Below are 18164 nucleotides of genomic sequence, written 5' to 3' on the forward strand. Positions count from 1 at the left end.
CTCAGATCCTAGAGTGCCTGGGTCTCCATTCGGTTTAGATTGTATATTTTTTTACACAGTTTTTGGAATAGTTCTTGATGTTAGCATTACATTTGTCTTGGAGTGCACTGATGACTGGGTGTTGTGGAGGACCGAAGTTGTTGGTCTTTCTCCATGTTCGTGTGCCAGTGATGTTTTTGTGTCCTCTTGATCTCGGCTGCTGTATGGAAAAAGTTTGCAGGTAACAAGTTTTAAGTCTATAATGGTTCCTACTTGACTCTGCTACATTGTTGTGGGATTGTATTCAGTTTCACTCAGAGGTTTTGTGGAATAGTTCCAGACTTCTGTTTGTTTTACTACATGCCTCGGTTTTCTCCAGTGCCTGCTTAGTATCTCTGTTGGTGAATGCCACAGGTGCTTGTTCTTCTTTCCCTTGCTGAGTCCTGTCCCACTGGTGGTAGTTCCCTGTGGGAATTTTTCCATCAGTGGATGGCAGTGGTCTTTTGAATGTTGGACCAGGGGGGTAGGTTGTCCTGTTGGCTGTATCCTGGGTGTAAAGTTGTGGTGGTTTCTGCATGTCCCATCTTGGTCATCTTGCTAGAAGGGGGAACTCTGTTGTGATGGTTGGGGGGGGGGGGGGACCTAGATCTGGTACCAGGCTTTTCAAATTCTGTTGAAAATCCTGGTGAGATAATCACACTGTAGACAAATAAAAGGGCTGAGGGAATCGAACCTTGTAACATAGGAAGCAGTTTAATAGTTCATGGCCTCAATTATCTGTGCTGACAGAAATCAGTCCAAGCACCTGGGTGTGAAGATAAAACCCACAGCCTTGTGATCTTCCAGCACCAAATGTGAGTATGCTACTTGCTTGAGCCACTGTCCTAGGTAATAAAGACAAATATGTGCTCGTATAGAAGTATGAACTTAAGCAAGCCATTCTAAACTGCCCTTCTGTATTGCATGTCCCATGACTTGGTTAAAGGCCTCTAAAATAGGAAACCCGGGTTGACCACTGTGAAGGGTTTCCTTAATGTCCTTCCCAGCCTTTGCTTCCTTTTCTAGAAAAATGCAGCCTTCTCCCAGTTGTAAAGTGAATAGGACACAGTAATCAAATATTGTTGCCTCCCCAGTCACACCTACATAGCCGTTTAATGTGTTAACCTATCACCCTGTCACTCACAAGTTTAATTCCTACTTTCTTCATGCATCTTGAACCATCAAAACAGGCAAGTCCTACTACCTGTAATATTACACTAATGCAGTGAGTTGTGTGTTTCATTCATGCTTACCTGGAATACTTCTCCCTTTAAAATCTCTTCTTTCCCTGCTAATGACCTTACCTATACTAACTGGAATTACAGGTGTCCCCTTAATGTCCTTGTCTGAATTTCCTTCAGACCCATAACCTTATGTAAACAAACTATTCTCGTTCAATTGCCGCACACATCTTACTCCTCAAACAGTGCTGTTCAGACGTCTTACATTTTGTGACCATTTTGTAGCATACTATTCCACATTTCTTATTCAGACCGTTTACCCTTGCTTAACCAAACCTTTTTCTCACACCACATCAGTGACTACAGAATAGACAGGAGCTTTTGTTGCATCAATTTGTGTATTCCATATTTAAGTCCAGTCTGTAAAGTGTGATTAAACAAAAATAGAAATTTCTGTACATTATTTCTTAAAGATAAAGAAAGCTATTATATTCTTTTTTTATATTGTTCAGTATCCCCAGTCAGCTGTCATAAGGCCAACAGCTCACTGATATGTATACATACTTCCACACCGTCCCTAACTCCATAAAATCATCTATTTTTGTCTCTGTTTACTGTTGTACCTTGTACTTTCTACTGCTTAACAGCCTGCTTAAATAGAGAATTTTAAAACATTAAAAATTAAGTCCATGATATTTCCCTGTACTCAGTTCTATCTAGCTTTTGTCTTAACTGTAATATTCTACCCATTCAAAAACAGCCTTCAGTCTTTTTTTTGCCTACAGCCTGCAAAGCACTAGCTTATTGGCCTTGGGACCCCCTACCATTGTTGCATGCTTTCAAATAGTAAAGATCCCAGTAATATTACATATCTTTTTACATAAAAGGGAAATATAGACCTCAGAATTTAAAGGAAAAAAAAAACCCTTTAATATGTAGTATCAAGGTAACAAAAATTAAGTATAATTAGCAGATGCTTCTAAACCATTATTTACTTTTGCATGCATAAACTGAATGAAAAAAGCACCTAACAAACTACAGGGGAATTCCCTTCAGGAAGGCCTCCATTTGGAAGCACATCTCTGTAAATGTGTTGCGTCCCCCCATCTCTCTACTCCTAAATCAAAAATGTTGTCCCTCTCTGTCCCATTCTGGGAAGCAGTAACTTCAGGCTAGTGGGTTCTGACCGTTATCAAAAAAGGCTACACCATGTCTTTGGAAAGCATCCCCTGTCTAAAAGAGATTCCCCATCCACCTCCCAACTTGCTTCCTTTGCCCTGTCCCATTGTTCAGGGCTTGCTACCACAGGGCACCATAGAAGTACATTCATCCTTTGTAGGAAAAGGTTTTTATTCCAGTATCTTTCTTGTACCAAGGGGAAGAAAAAACAATGGAGGTCCATCCTGGATCTGTCCCTGCTAAACATATTCCTGAAATTGCCTACCTTCAAAATGCTCTCTCTCCACATCCTCCTGCCCTTCATTCTTCCTCGGGTCTTTCTGGTGTCCCTAGACCTGAAGGATGCCTACTTTCACATACATCCCCATTTGTCATCCTTGCAGGAAATTCCTCAGGTTCTTTACTGGCTCTTCACATTTTCAGTTTACTGCTTTGCCCTTTGCCCTTTGGTCTTTCCAGTGCCCCAAGAGCTGTTACAAAGTTTTTAGCCACTGAGAAGGTTTTCATTTGCACTCAGAGAATTCAGACTTTCCATTTCCTGGACGATCTGTTGATTCAGCCCCTGTCTGCACTTCATAGTGTGGCTTTTAACCAATCTGGGATTTGCCATCAATTTAAAAAAAAAATCTCATTTCACTCCTACTCCAGACCTAGTCTTTTTGTGTTGAAGACTAAACACCAGCAGAATACAGGCCTGTCTTCCTCTGGAAAAAGTCAAAAGCCTGGTAAGTTTCTTCCAAGTAGTCTACTCAGTGATTCACTGCACTGCAAGGGAGAGCTTCAGCTCTGGGGTTCATGGCTGTATCCATCTCAATGCTTACACTGGTCAGAGTGCATATAAGGAAAATTAATTGGTATCTCAATTCAGTGTGGTCCCAGCACTCTCATTCCTTGGACAGCCTGATCCCTCTGCTGCCCTGCATCAAGAAGGAGTTTATCTGGGGGAGAAACTGGTTTCTCTCAGCCCAGGTCTTCCTTTCATCCCAGCCTCTCACAGCCAAATTCTCCACACCGATGCCCTCAAGACAGGACTTAGTGGGCCTTGACAGGATCCCACAAAGTACAGGGAACATGGCCCTGCTCTCTCGTGAAGGAACATATCAACTTGAAAGATATGAGGGCCCTTCTGCAAGCTTTGCAGATTTTCATACACCTTTGGAAACTGGGCATTCTGCTTGTGTACACAGACAAACCTACAGTGATGAGGTATATTTGGAAGCACAAAGTCAGATTATTTCTGCAGGTTGGCACAGGAGGTTTGGCAAATGGTCAGTCAGTTGAACATGATCCTCACAGCAGCTTACAATCCCTCTCTAGAGAATGTGTTGGTGGAGTCTCTAAGGACCTTGTGGACACTCATAAATGGACTGCAAACCAGCAGGTTTTCAAAGCAATCATATTCCACTGGGGCACTCCACAGATAGAACTTCTTGCATCACTATCTCCAAAACCAACCCATCTCCTTTTTTTCTCTGCAGTAAACATCTTTATTAAATTATCACATATGACATGGGCATTGTTATATTTATACAAATGAAAAACAAACAACATTGACGCCCCTTTAGTTGCAGTCATTATGCATCACAGACATTAGTGAAAAAAACGGTAGTTGCAAACATTATATATCACTTATAATCTATCCAGTCATTGTCAGTTAAGCATTACATGGCTCATTCAAATCCTGCCTTTTAAACCTCATTCCTTTTCTCTGCATATACTGTTCCCACAGTTCCCATTTTTCCTATGCAGTTTGCTCCTTCCCTTTTTTAAATATCCCAGTTCCAGATGTTTTATCTCTTTCACTATATTCACTACTTCTGATAAAGTTGGTCTAGACTTTGATTTCCATTTTCTGGTAATTGATTTTTTTTGGCAACCACCATAATTAGACTCAGCAAGGCTTTACTATGTCTAGGCAATTGCAATTCTGTAGCATAACTCAACAAAATAATCTCCCCAATCAGTCCAATCCACCCACTCAGGATCCGTGCCAGAGTGGTCTACAGGGAATTCTAAACATTTGCCAGCTAATCAAACCTCCAAAAAATATGTTCCCAGTTGCCTCTTTCATGTCTCACACCCCAACATTTGCTGCCTACCTGAGGAAAAATTCTTTAGAGTCTATTTGGGGTATAAAAATCCCCCAGTTATCTCTTTGTGAATTGCTCATCCAGTCTCTCTTCCCAATCCTTTCTAAGTTCCTCTGATTGATTCTTGTAAGCTTTTGGGATTATTAATGCAAATATGAACAAGCAATAGTTGACGCCTAGAGGCAGTAGGAGGTAACTTCAGAAACACCTGGAGGCGCAGTCAGCTGTAATGAGTTAGTAGTCTTTATTCCTTTTTTCTTTTCACTTCACCTCCCCTGCATTAAAAAAAAAAAAAGTAAATGTTGAGTTTCGCTTATAGTTCATAGTTTATTCTATACTGGATTTTTAGGTACGTTACACCTTTGTAGGCTTTGTGCCTTCTCCTCCTCCTATCCATTTCCATTCTGAATTACTGTCTCGTGGATGGGACTCTGGATGTTGAGTGCAAGATTCAACAGTAGCACATTTGTCGGACACAAGTTTAGTACTGAAAGGTTTGCTGCCTTTATCCTCCTCTTCAGTATCTGGAGCCCCCCCCCCCCAAAAAAAAAAAATCCGTCTGAGAAATCTAAAGGGGAGACAGTGGAAAAAGAAAAGAAAAGTCTAAGGAGTCGAGGAAGCACTCCTCCGCTCTCCTCATTCAGCTTCAGGATTGGTAGCGTCATTTCCTTGGATCTGACTTTCTGTTCTTCAAAGTCTCTTGCCCATGGAATTTTTGCTCTGGAGCTGATACCATCATTGTTGATCATAGGAGGTTACTAGGCTACTATCAACCTGGAGGTCATTTCAAGCCTAGCCATTTCATCCCAATTTAATGTCATAAATACCCTAGTCAGTACCAAGGATTTTATTTAGTAATGACCACCCATGTCCTGGAGGTTGTGGGCACGATCTCTGGTAAGAATTTGTGATGCCTCATTCACTTGTCCAGGTTCCTTTTGAACAGTGTCATAGAGGTGCTGTGCTTCACGTAAATTAACAGCCTATTCCAAAGATGCGTCAGTCACTGGGAGACAAATCTGTCCCTCCATAATGTCCTGTTCAAGTTGCAGGCCATATTTGGGTCCCTGGAATGGGTAGGTCTAGTCCTGTTTTATTTACGGATGTGCAGCAAATTCATTGGTTTGGGTTGGATATTACTCTGTAAGCCAGGCACAAGTCTCCCCTAAGAAGTACTGAGTATAGTGACGTGGACTTTAGTCACTCTGTGTAAGTCATGTGCTGGAGTCCCTTGATCTTAGAAACCTTTGAGGTCTCTCCATTTGTTGCAGGTGCTTTGTATGGTACATGCCAAAAGGGGTGTTATACTCAATTATGGGCCTGATTAGTAACGAGTATAGAGGTTTTATAACCTCCTTTGCTCTAGAGGCAATGCCTTTGCTAATCAAGTGCGCTACATAGAAAGCCTTCCTTACTACAGTAGACACATGGTGGTCAATGCTAAAGTCGCAGTTTACTTGTGATCCTAGAGCTTTTACCACTTTGTTAGGTACATAGGCTGTTGTTGTTAATTTGGTAGTGTGAAGGGACATTGTTTTTACAGAAGGGAATGATGATGCATTTCTTTGCATTCAGTTTGAGACCATGACTAAGACACCAGTCGTTGGTCTGCGTAATACCCTCCTGAAGCATACTGACATCATTTGGGGATTTGATAATTGCACACAGTTTGCAAATTTGGTCAGCAGCAGCCCCTTAGTTTTGGCCTGAACTTCTGAGAAGTATACACTAAACAGTAGGGGGCTCAGCACTAACCCTTGTGGCATCCCGTTGGTGACAGATGTGCTGGTTGATGATGTCACCCAATTTGATAGTGTGTGAGCATCTTGTGAGCTAGTTGGTAAACCCATCTTACAACAAAAGGTTTATATTCAGCTTGCTAAGTTTATTGGTAATGCCCGATCGTAGGATTGTGTCGGAGACCTTTGCCAAGTCAAAGTATGCTGTGCTCCCAGATTTTCCCTTGTCAGTGGCCCTGGTCACATTTTCGAAGAAGTCCAGCAGGTTGAATTTTCCCTTTTTCAAGACACATCACACACAACTTCTAGACCCCGACCCACCTGATCATCTTTCAAGTCTTCCAGTAGCCTTTCTGAAGCTGATGTGGACAAAATGATGAGAAAACATATCGGGATCCAAATTTACTTAGGAGACATCCTGGCTCCATCTCCCACTGGACTTGAGTTTTGGTCCATCACAGACAACGTTTGTTACTTTTATTCCAATCCACCTCTCTGCTTTGGAGGCATTGAATCCATGATTCCTGAGTTTGTCCATGTCAGATCTGGGGGACTGGCCTTTGCTGGCTCTGGCATCATTCCTTATCCAGCCTGCCCAGATGGTTTCTGAGTCAGAGGGATCTCCAAGTCGTAGCTTCGGAGCCAGCTTCTCCTCAAGGCTACAGCATTAGATAGCTCAGCTCCAGTTTCTGCTTCAGACACAGACACGGTTGTGGGGATTCCATGAATTGCCCTGGTCAGGTAACTTCAGTGCCTATTATGGTGGTTTTGGGCCCTCTCGCGGCTACTGCATTTTATGCAATGGCAAGAGCTTTATCCACTTCAAGGGAATAGGAAATCCTTGTCACCCATCTGGTCTTCCCCCCTCCAAAATTGAGATCATAGCACCACAACTGCCTTGCTCAGCTTTACCAGTACTGTCAACCAGCATAGAAACAATGGGAATCTGGTATCCTCCATATTCTTGGATCTATCCAAAGCATTTGATACACTTTCTCATCAGAAATTACTGAACGAACTGTCCACCCCAAAACTCAGCAGCCATACATCACTAACATGGTTCTGTAGCTACCTAACTAACCAACGGTAAGCTGTCAAATGGCAGCATGATCTTTCCTCCCTCTTTCCTGTTGCCATGGTGGTTCCCCAAGGATCAATCCTTGGCCCCTGCACCTTTTAGTATGTTCACCAACAGGCTTCACACAGCAAGTTCTGTAGCCTCCATTGTCCAATATGCTGATGACTCCACTGTCATCTGTATCACACCTATCCTAAATGAACTTGGAGAAGTCACAACAGTCCTTCCAGTCAGTTGAAGTATGGTTATCAGACTTTCAAACAATCCTGAATTCATCCAAAACTAAACTCATGTTCTTCCAGCCTGGTAAATCACATGACCTCACAGTTACATTCCAAATATACTCATCCAGTAACACAATAATATCTACTGTAAACCAAATAAAACTACTAGTTGTGCTAATAGACAACTTAAAATTTGATATACATCTATCCCAGTCCATCAAAAAGACGTACACAAAAGTAGGTGCCATTTAATAGACTCAAGACATCTGCAATAACTGGAAAGGCTGCGGAAATACCTCACTAAAAGAATCACAGGCCTAAAGCAGATGCCCTACGTTGACTGCCTTAAAAAACTCCAGCTTTACTCCGTCGCATATCGCCTACTCTGAGGTGGTCAAACCCAGAGCTGTTGGACATGCTACATTTAAAGAAATCCTAATCCCTCAGAGCCACACACTCCAGGGATCTAAACCTTGTCGTCACAATAAACAAAACATGCTGGAGGGATAGGTTCCTGACCCAGAGACTCCCCAGACTCTGGAATAGACTGCCCATATATGTCAAGCAGAGCGCCTCTTTGGCCCTCTTCAAAAGGGACCTTGACGATTGGATGGGAGAAAGGAAATTCACCCGGGGATCACGTCAGTCGCCCTGCTAGATAGGGGTCCAGGGAAGTAAATAGTGTGGGAAGAAATAGTCAGGGAATTGTTATGGCTAGGCTTATATAGGCCCTAGGGCCGATAGCCTAGTACCAACCTATGAACCTAATCAAGCACTTCCTCACTAGTACCAGAAACAAACAATTGCCAGAACTCACTCATTCTCCACCCTACTATATGCCTCCCCTATCCTCACCAACCTAAAGAAAACTGATTTGGCCAAACTAGAAGCCTACTACAATAAAATTGCTAAATTCACCACCAACTCCTCTCTCAGAGCAAACCACCGGCTCGGTCTTAGAACAACTGAACTGGCTAGAATTACCCCATTACCTATCTTGACATCCAGCTCATTATTGTTCAAACAGTAATTCACCAACCAGAAAAAACTCCTTCCGTTCACCATTTGCTTCTACCCTACACTAACACTTGAGTCCTCAGATCCTCAAACAAATCTCTACTTCAAGTATCCAAATCCAGCAATGCTACTGGTGACTCCCTCTACTGTAACTACATCTCTGAAATATGGAATACTGTTCCCCATCTGATCACAGTTACTAACAACCTACCTCATTTTAAAAATCTACTGAAGAACTACCTCACTAATAAATGGCTGTCCAGACTAATTCTTATACTCCCATAGTCAGCTGTCAGTCTCCTTCTACTGTAACTAAATTTATTGCACACGCACTTCATCTTTACCCCCCCCACCCCTTTATCCCAGCTAACATATACTTCTTCTCTTAACCCTACCTAGTTGACTACACTACTTTCTCAAGTACTCTGTATGAACCTTTACCTTTGCCTTCCAGCATTACTTTCCAAATCCTCATTCCTATGAATCTTCATATATCTTCCCTTACTTCCACTTCTAAACTCTACCATCACCTTGTAAGATGTGTACAAAGACGATCTTTCTTCCCTGTCTGATGACTGTATTTACCTACTGCAAAACTAAAATATTGACGACTTGAACAATATTTGTATATTATTATGCTAAAACTTTGTTTAGTACTCTTCTTCATCAGCTATCAAACACATTTGACATATTTTACTTAACGTGTTGCAATGCAACTGTTTAATTGTATGTTTGTAATGTTCTAATGTGCTGTAATTGAATGTAGTTGTAACTATGGAGCTTTTCTCCCTGGGCCTCCACTGAAAATGGGTTCTGTCCCAGACAGACACTCACAGTAAACAAATGATAGGCAAGTAAAATAAATTGCCCTGGGTTCTGAGTTTGCTCATTCTTCCCCATTTGTACAGCCGGTCTAGCTAGGCCTCGAGACAGTTCTCATCCAGTACTCCCTAGTCTTCACAAGATCATCATCCCTCTCATGGAAGTTCCAAAGAAGCATATGTACAAGAGAAGGCACATCAAAACCCACAGGAATCCTTGACAGAAGACACTGACTTTGATGAAGGGAAAGTGTCCCACAGATTACCCCTTGAAGATGTCTCATTTGGAGAGATTTTTGAACTTTTGAGACAGAAGGTTGATTGGTGTTGAGGCTTTTGAAACCGACTTGGCTAAGTTGTGGGTGATGTCCCTGGCTGATAAAATGTTCAACCTTATTTCTCACTGGGCATGGAAGGATCCAGATGTGAAAGAAGACATCCCTTGGAAGCTAGATAGGTATCTCATTGGGCCTAAGAACCGTGCCCGTTGGAGTAGGGGTCCCCCGGTTGATAATGTGGTGGTTGCAGCAGCCACTAAAAAGGAACTAACTGAGGAAAGTCTTTTTGTCATAGGTTCATAGGTGTTTACTAGGCTAATAACTGCAAGGACCTTTTTAAGCCTAGCCATACATCCCAAATCTCTGACAAGTTCTGGTACCCTTTATAAGTGTAAGCAGGGGCCTAGGAGATGATCCATTTTTAGGCTTCCTGTGTCCATTAGAGACATAGGTGCCAAACCAGGGATGAATTTCCTGTTCCCCATCCGGTTGTCCAGGTTACATTTCAATTGGATTAGGAAGGAACTCTACTTCACATGGATGGGGTGCTAGTTCCAGAAAAGGGGTAGTCTTTGGGGTACATACCTATCTGTACAGCAGGTCCTATTTATATCACAGGCAAGGTTCACGTCCTTAGAATGGGAAATTCTGGTTGTTTCCTGGAAATGCAACAGGCCCATCTTAGTGCAGTCTGACAATGCCTTGTATGCCAGGCTTAGAGCTCACCTCAAGGGCTTGTATGAGACAGAATACAGGGATAATACTTTGAGGTGTTCTTTTAGTGAGGAGTGTCTGTGAGCATTCCCGTTGGATATGCCAGGCTTGGTATATACCAAAGGGGGCATTGTACTCGATAATAGGTCTGATGAATGCCGAATACAGTGGAACAATGACATCCTTGGACCTAGATGTCATAACTTTAATTATAAGTTGCACACCATAGAATGATTTCCTCACAGCTGTAGACATGTGATGGTCAAAGGCTAGATTACTTTGTGTGTGTCCCAAAGTCCCTGACTACTAGGTCACCTCTTAAGGGTGGGTTGTCAGTATGATAGTTACCAGTGGTGAATTACTTCCTGAGGGGTGCTGTTACGTATTTCTTGGTATTTAGTTTGTCCATGGCTGTATCACAAGTGGTTTGCCTGAGTCATCCCTTCCTGGAGAACATTTGTGTCGGTGTTGGATTCAGTCACAGCTCCTAATTTGCAAATTTAGTTAGTCAGAGGCCACTGATGTTAGCCTTGACTGCAGAGAAGTAAATGCAAGAAAGGAGCATCCCAGGACAGATCCCTGAGAGACTCCGCTTGTGACTGCCTCTTTTTAGAGGTAGATGCCCCATTTCTATCTTCCTGAATCCTGTCTGTGAGCCAACTGGCTATCCTGTGGGTGGCATACAGGTTTGTCCCTAACCTCTTATGTTTGTCAGCAATGACTGATTGAGGTTCATAGGTAGTTACTAGGCTATCTCCCCGAAGGCATTTATAAGCCTAGCCGGAATGTGTTGGCTTTCGCCGCCCCCTTAGATTAGTTCCCTGTGCCTCTGTCCAGCAGAGCCATTGAAGTGTTCCCTGGGGTAAAATTTCTGGTGTTGTCAAATGACTTGGCCAGGTCAGACTACATAGTGTGAACTATTTTGCTCATTTCCATTGCTTTGGTAACCTTCTCAAAGAAGTCTGCCACGTTGAGTAGGCATGACCTGCCCTTGATGAAACCAAATTGGGTTGAGTCCAGAGTCTGTCTGTTTCCTGTGTCGTTATTGATCATGTGCTTGCTAATTCTTTCCATGGCTTTGCATATGAGACTAGTGCGACTTATGGGTCTGTAGTTTCCAGGGTCTGTAGATGGCTGACCTTTGTGCAGAGGGATGACTGTTGCTGCTCTCCATTCATGAGGCATGAAGCATGTTTGGAGGCTGCAGTTAAATAGCAATTCCAGAGGCTCTGATGGATCATGTTTCATGCCATCAGGAAGGCATCCTGGAATATTGTCTGGGCCCATTGATGCAGTGTTCTTGGCCTTAGGGAGAGCACTAAGGAACTGTTCCTTAGTGATAGCAGGCGGAGATATATTTGATGGTATTTCCTGAGGTAGGGATGATGGGCCCATCTGCTAACAGGGAGACTAGGGAGGGTTGAAGGGTGCATCCCCTAACAGGGAGTCTAGGAAGAGGTCATGTGACTGTCCCCTAACAGGGTGTCTAGAGAGAGTGGAAGCTAAACTAACATCCCTACGTAACGATAATCACAAGGCATTATTTAGCTACATCAGAAATCTAAAAGGGAAAGCCCAGCTTTGTGCCAAATTAGTAGTGGACGGTACCATTCATACTGACCCAGAGGACATCGCCAACCTGCTAGCAGACAGATTTGGCACAAACGTCATCCCCCTGTCCCCACCAGATATACCCTAAAGCATACCTGTCACCAGTCCTCTACCAAGTATCCAAAGAGCAGGTCATAACCACACTCTCCATGGCCAAAAACACAATTGCTATGGGACCAGATAACATTCTAGGCTGCCTGCTAAATGGTCTAAAACAAGACTAAGGGAACCAATTGGGACGGTCTTCAACCACAGTCTAAGTATTGGCTTTTTCCCAGCAGAGTGAAAACAGCAACAGTAATTCCCTTGCACAAAGGGGGTCCATCAGCCGACCCTGGGAACTATAGACCCATAAGCCTAACCAGCCTCATCTGCAAGGCCATGGAGGAAATCAGCATGAACCTTATCAACAGACAGATGACCTTCAAACTCTTGACCCAACCTAATTTGGCTTCGTTAAGGGTAGATCATGCTTATTAAACCTGGTGGACTTCATTGAAAATGTCACCAAAGCCCTGGGTGAAGGCAAAAGTGTCAGTGTTAGAAGACTATAGAAGAGGGAACAGAGCAGCAAAAGTACTCAGACAGATGTGATAAAAGTAATGCACAGCATCAGAACAGACCAGGATCTATCATGCACTATTGCAAACAACTAAAAATCTCACAACAGGCAGAAAAACTTAGATGTCCAGATAAAAATAAAGAAAAAATGCAAAATAATTTATTGTTGACCCCAAAAAGTTCTATAGAGAATTGGGAAACAAGGCAATTGGAATTGAAAGACCACACAAAAAAAGAAATAGATACATTTTGGAGAAATATCTATAAAGATCCTGTATAACATAAAGATGCTAAATGGATAGAGAAAGTAAAAGGGAGAATAAGTTGTTCAAATGTACAGGATATGAAATGGGATGAAGTAACTGCCAGAGAGATTGAAATAAAATTAAGAAAAGCCTCCATATGGAAAACCCCAGGCTCAGATGCAGTACCTAACTTCTAGCTGAAAGTATTAACATCTTTGTATGAAGATTTAGCCATGAGTAAGAACTATTTATATGCACACTCTGAACAGGCACCAGTCTGGTTAACAACAGGAAAAGCAATGATGTTAAGTTGTCTATCTCGCCTTCATTCTTGCTGGTTGGGATCGGAGCCGATCCTCTGCTCCAACTCTACCATCTTCTATAGCTCGAGAGCTGTTTACTGGCTCGAGGCTACCCCTTATCCCATGATGCCTAGCGCTAGCTACCCAGATCTCATTTGCCACTCCAGCTGCGAGATGTCGTTTTACTGGCTCAGGCTTGTATAAGATTATTATAGAACTTTTTTCTTCAGAAATAGCCTTTTTTCTTAAGAATTGTAGTTAACGTTTAGTCTTATTCTATTGTCTTTAGTTTAGAGTGTTGTTGTAGTTCCTTTACCCCCCCTTTAGAACTTGTTTAATTTAGAGAGTTCTTCCCCTCCCCCCTCTCTCTCCCTTTTAGGTAGCCGTTTAAGTTAGAGGCTTCCTAGTTTTTAAAAAAATAAATAAATAAATATATATATATATATATATATATATATATATATATTTAGCTGTAGTATACTGTGTATCTTTTTTTCCCCAACCACACCAACAAGGCAGAATACAAATTACATCAATTAGATGTTCATAGACAACTGCGTTTTTACCTGCATAGGACGAAGGACATAAGAAAGTCGGACCAACTATTCCTTTCCTATGCTTTGGGCAAGCAAGGTCTTCCAGTTTCAAAAGTGACCGTTTCCAGGTGGTGTTCTCACATTATCACTTTCATTTATCAGTTGAGAAACAAAGAGTTGCCTATCAAACCGAAAGGTCATTCTACTATGGCTTTGGCCACCTCTGTAGCTTTCCAATCTAGGTTGCCCATGGAATTCTATCTGTGCAGCTGCTACGTGGGCAAATCCTCATACCTTTATTTCTCATTACAAGCTAGATATGGTCTCCAGGAGCAGAGCTGACTTTGGTTCCACTGTTCTGAAGAGTCTATTCCAATGAGCCGCCCAGGATTGTAGGTGCTAGGGACGCTGTCCCAACCAGCAAGAATGAAGGCGAGATAGACAACTTAACATAAAGAAGTTATGTACCTACCATAACGTTCCATGTTAGTTGTCTTTATCTCGCCTTCTTTCTTGCGTCCCACCCACCGTCCCCCTGTCCTATTGGATCGAGAGGAGTTCTGGTTTCACTGGCTGAGTGTTCTCTGGTTGTTTTCTCTACTGACTTAGAAAGTATGACAGGTTGATTCTCTGGCTATGTCTGGGGTTAGCTTTTACAAACAAGATCTGGGTAGCTAGCACTAGGCATCATGGGATAAGGGGCAGCCTCGAGCCAGTAAACAGCTCTCGAGCTATAGAAGATGGCTGAGTCGGAGCAGAGGATCGGCTCCGATCCCAACCAGCAAGAAAGAAGGCGAGATGAAGACAGCTAACATGGAACGTTATGATAGGTGCATAACTTCTTTTTCGCTGTTAAGAATGAACCTGCAAATTATCCCAAAAATTATAGACCAACAACTTGCCTTCCAGCAACGTATAAACTATACACAGGAATTGATGCTGAGAGAGTTTATAGTCATTTAGATGAAAACTCAATCCTGGCAATAGAACAAAAGGGTAATAAAATAACGTATGGAACAAAGGATCATTTGTTAAATAAAATCATAATGGAGAACTGTAAAAGGGGAAGAATCTAAGTGTGGTATAGATTGACGACAAAAAAGCATTTGACAGTATCCCACATTCATGGATAAAAGAGTGGTTAAAAATGTATATGATGCATCCTACACTGATCAATTACATCACACACTGTCCATGAAACAGTGCCAGACCACTTTGCAATTAAGCCATGGTAAAGGACAAATTATAATTTCAGGGATAAAAATTCAAAGGGAGATATTTCAGGGTGACCCCCTGTCACTGCTGCTATTCTGTCTTGCCCTTAACCCATTAAGCTATCTACTTAACACATTAGGCCATGGGTGTAATTTGGCTCCTAAAAAACAACAAAGTGTAAAGACCTGTCATCTTTTTGTGGATGATTTAAAACTGTATAGTTCAACAGATGAGCAACTGAAATCACGACTGCAAGTGGTTAAAACCCTTTTCAGATGATATAAGAATGTATTTGGTCTTGATAAATGTGTAAAGCAGCCTTTAAAGCAAGAAAGTTGCAGCACCAAGAAAACATGAATTTGGGACAGGAATGTGTTATAAAGGAACTTGAGCAAGAGGGAATGTATAAGTATTTGGGAATTGATGAAAGATCAACATTAAAACTTGAACAAATGCAAATGAAACTCAGTAAGGAATATTTTAGAAGGCTTTAATTAATACTAAAAATAGCACTGAGATCTGGGAATAAAGTCCAAGCTGTAAACCAATTTATTTCTCCTGTCGTAACTTACAGCTTTGTTGTAATTAACTCCAAAACATTTTGGACAGGAAAACAAAAAGGATGCTTCATGCTCATCATGTAATTTATAAAAAGTCTGTGCATTCCAAAATTATACATCCCATATTCTGAAGGAGGTATGGGCCTCCTCGAAATTGATTACATGTATAGATCTGTAATTGTGGGACTACACATGAATCTGTTGACTTGACAAGACCCAGATGTAGTGAAAGTTCTTAAACATGAGGAGAAAAAGTCTAATATGACTTCCCTGCTTAGTTTAGCAGAAGTATATCTGCATCAAGCCAGAATGGAAATCAAACCCGAAGTAGATAAAAATGAGGCAGCAACTGAATGTGCCAAAAAACAAAAGAAAGAACATAAGGTGAAAGATCAGATGAGAAGGCAAGAAATGTGGAAAATGCTTAAATATAGCATCAAGTGCAGGAAGCTCTTCAAACAAGCTTATGTTAATCAGGATCGAATGGAGAAATGGTTGAGAGGTGAATGTAAAACAAAAGAAAGGTTAATATTGGCAGCCCAAGATATAGTGGACTGTGCACATTGGTTTACAAAGCCGATTGAACATGTGGGAGAAATGGGCAAATGTATTTTTTTTTAAAACAGAACTGGAAGCAGTCACACATCTTGTAACTAGTTGTGGTACTCTTGATGGCAGAAGGATTGCATACTGAAAGGCATAATAATGTGGCAAGACTGTTGCATTGAGGATTGTGCAAACATTATGGTATTGAAGTGGCTGAAAAATACTGGAAACATGAGCCACAAAGCATCTTAGAAAATTATGAAGTTTATATCACATGGGATCACCCATTACCAACAGTTCAAAAAACAGATGCGAGAAAACCAGAAACAGTAGCCCATGAAAAAAGATGAAAGTAGCATTGATTACTGAAATTGCTACACCCAATTTTCTACAGTTTGTTGTGTACAGAGAGAGACAAAGTCATAAAATAAGAGGATTTGCATGCAAAAATGGGGCATTGTGGGAGATGGATACCCAGACAGTTACTGTAAGTAGTAGGGGCAACAGGTCTTATAAAAAAGAATTTACGATCATACTTGGATATGTTACCAATGCATGTAATTCTATACGAATTGCAGGAGTCATTACTGGGCACATTGCAGGTGCTGAGAAGAGCATTTTTGGCTAACATCAAAGATTGAAATAATATTAATTTCATGAACTTTAGTTGTACTTTGACTTAGGAATGGGGTCCATCCCCGTCATGGTATTAGATGCCCAAAAAACTTGAAGAAATTAACTCGTATGTCACTAGATGGGTAGCCAACTGGCTCACCGACAGAATGCATACACTCAAAGTTGGGGACACTACCTCTACCAGCAATTTCCAGTGGTGTACTACAAGGATCTCTGCTGGGCCACCTACTGTTTGGAATCTATTTCTCAGAAGTCCAGTTGAAAATAGATGGCCTGTGGCTTGCCAGGTTCGCTGATGACTGCAAACTGGGTGAAATCATCACGTCCCCCAGTTATGTTGACATACTACAGAAAGGGCTTACACAGACAAATGATTGGTGCCAAATCTATGGACTTAAACTAAACACACACAAAAAAAATGTGTTATCCCTTTTGGCAAAGGAGAAGTCCCTGCAAATTACAGTTTTAGCAGTGCCCCCCTTAGGTCAAACCCTGTGGTGAGTGATTCGGGAACACAGGTTGATAGCAACCTTAACTTTGATCACCATGTGTCCACAGTGGTAAGGAGGGCCTTTTATGTTTCACATCTTATAAGTAAGGGTATCACATCCAGAGCTACGGATAGTATAAATCCCCTGTACTCATCCCTTATCAGACCACTAATAGAGTACAATGCTGCCTTCTGTATGTATCTCACCAGACACCTGCAACAGCTGGAGAGACCTCAGAGGTTTCTTACTAAGAAAATTCAGGACCTTTCAAAACACAACCCGCATGGACGAACTGAAGACCCTGTCAATGTACTCTGTATCTTTAGGCTGCCGAGAGGTGACTAGCGCCTGGCCTACAGAGCTGTCTCGGACCCTGTCGTAATAGAAATGCTGCACATCTGCAAGTCAAATTGGACAAGATTCACTTACTCTAGGGACCTTAACCTAGCCTGCAGCATTAACAGGACATGCTGGAGGGACAGATATACTCCTCTGGAACAAACTCCCAATTCACATTAAACAAAGCTCCTCAATGACCCTATTTAAGCGTAACTTAGACAACTGGATGGGAGACAGTAAATTTACCCCGGGGGGGGGTGTCACCTTTGCCCCTCTTGGATAAGGGCAGTCGGTGCTGATCATAGACTGGCGCTGCAAGTATCGACCATACAAGTTAGTCAGTAAGGGAACAAGGGTATAACATGGCTAGGCTTATAAAGGCCATAGGGCCAGTAGCCTAGTAGCCAACTTTGAACCTAACAGGGAGTCTAGGGAGTTTAGAAGGATCCATCCCCTAACAGGGAGTCTAGGGAGGGTTTGAAGGGTCCATGTCCTAATAGGGAGTCTAGGGCTTTGGTTAGGTTTAAAGCAAGTTTATGACTCCTCAACATTTGCCCCCCTTATCACTGAATTATTTGGCTTGTGTTATGAGTTTCAGAGGGATTTGACTGAGGAAATGTTTACGTCCCTCTTGGGGTCCATGTCTGAGGAGAAAAAGACTCTTGTTTTCACGACTGGCCACCTTTCAGTCCTTTTCAAATGCCTCCATGCCACTGTTTTGTCACACCATAGAGGGTGTTTCCAGTGTGCCCATTTTGATGGGTCTACTTTACTTGGCCCTAA

The 18164-nt window shown here is 42.0% G+C and overlaps 1 protein-coding gene across 1 annotated transcript in view; it reads left to right on the forward strand.

Annotated features, from left to right (window-relative positions):
• Nucleotides 1-18164, forward strand: part of UBR4 (ubiquitin protein ligase E3 component n-recognin 4) — a 3959899-nt gene that overhangs the window by 3837162 nt on the left and 104573 nt on the right.

The sequence above is a fragment of the Protopterus annectens genome, chromosome 1.part1 (assembly GCF_019279795.1).
Source record: "Protopterus annectens isolate FY-2018-M chromosome 1.part1, PAN1.0, whole genome shotgun sequence".
In the NCBI taxonomy this organism is placed as follows: Eukaryota; Metazoa; Chordata; order Ceratodontiformes; family Protopteridae; genus Protopterus; species Protopterus annectens.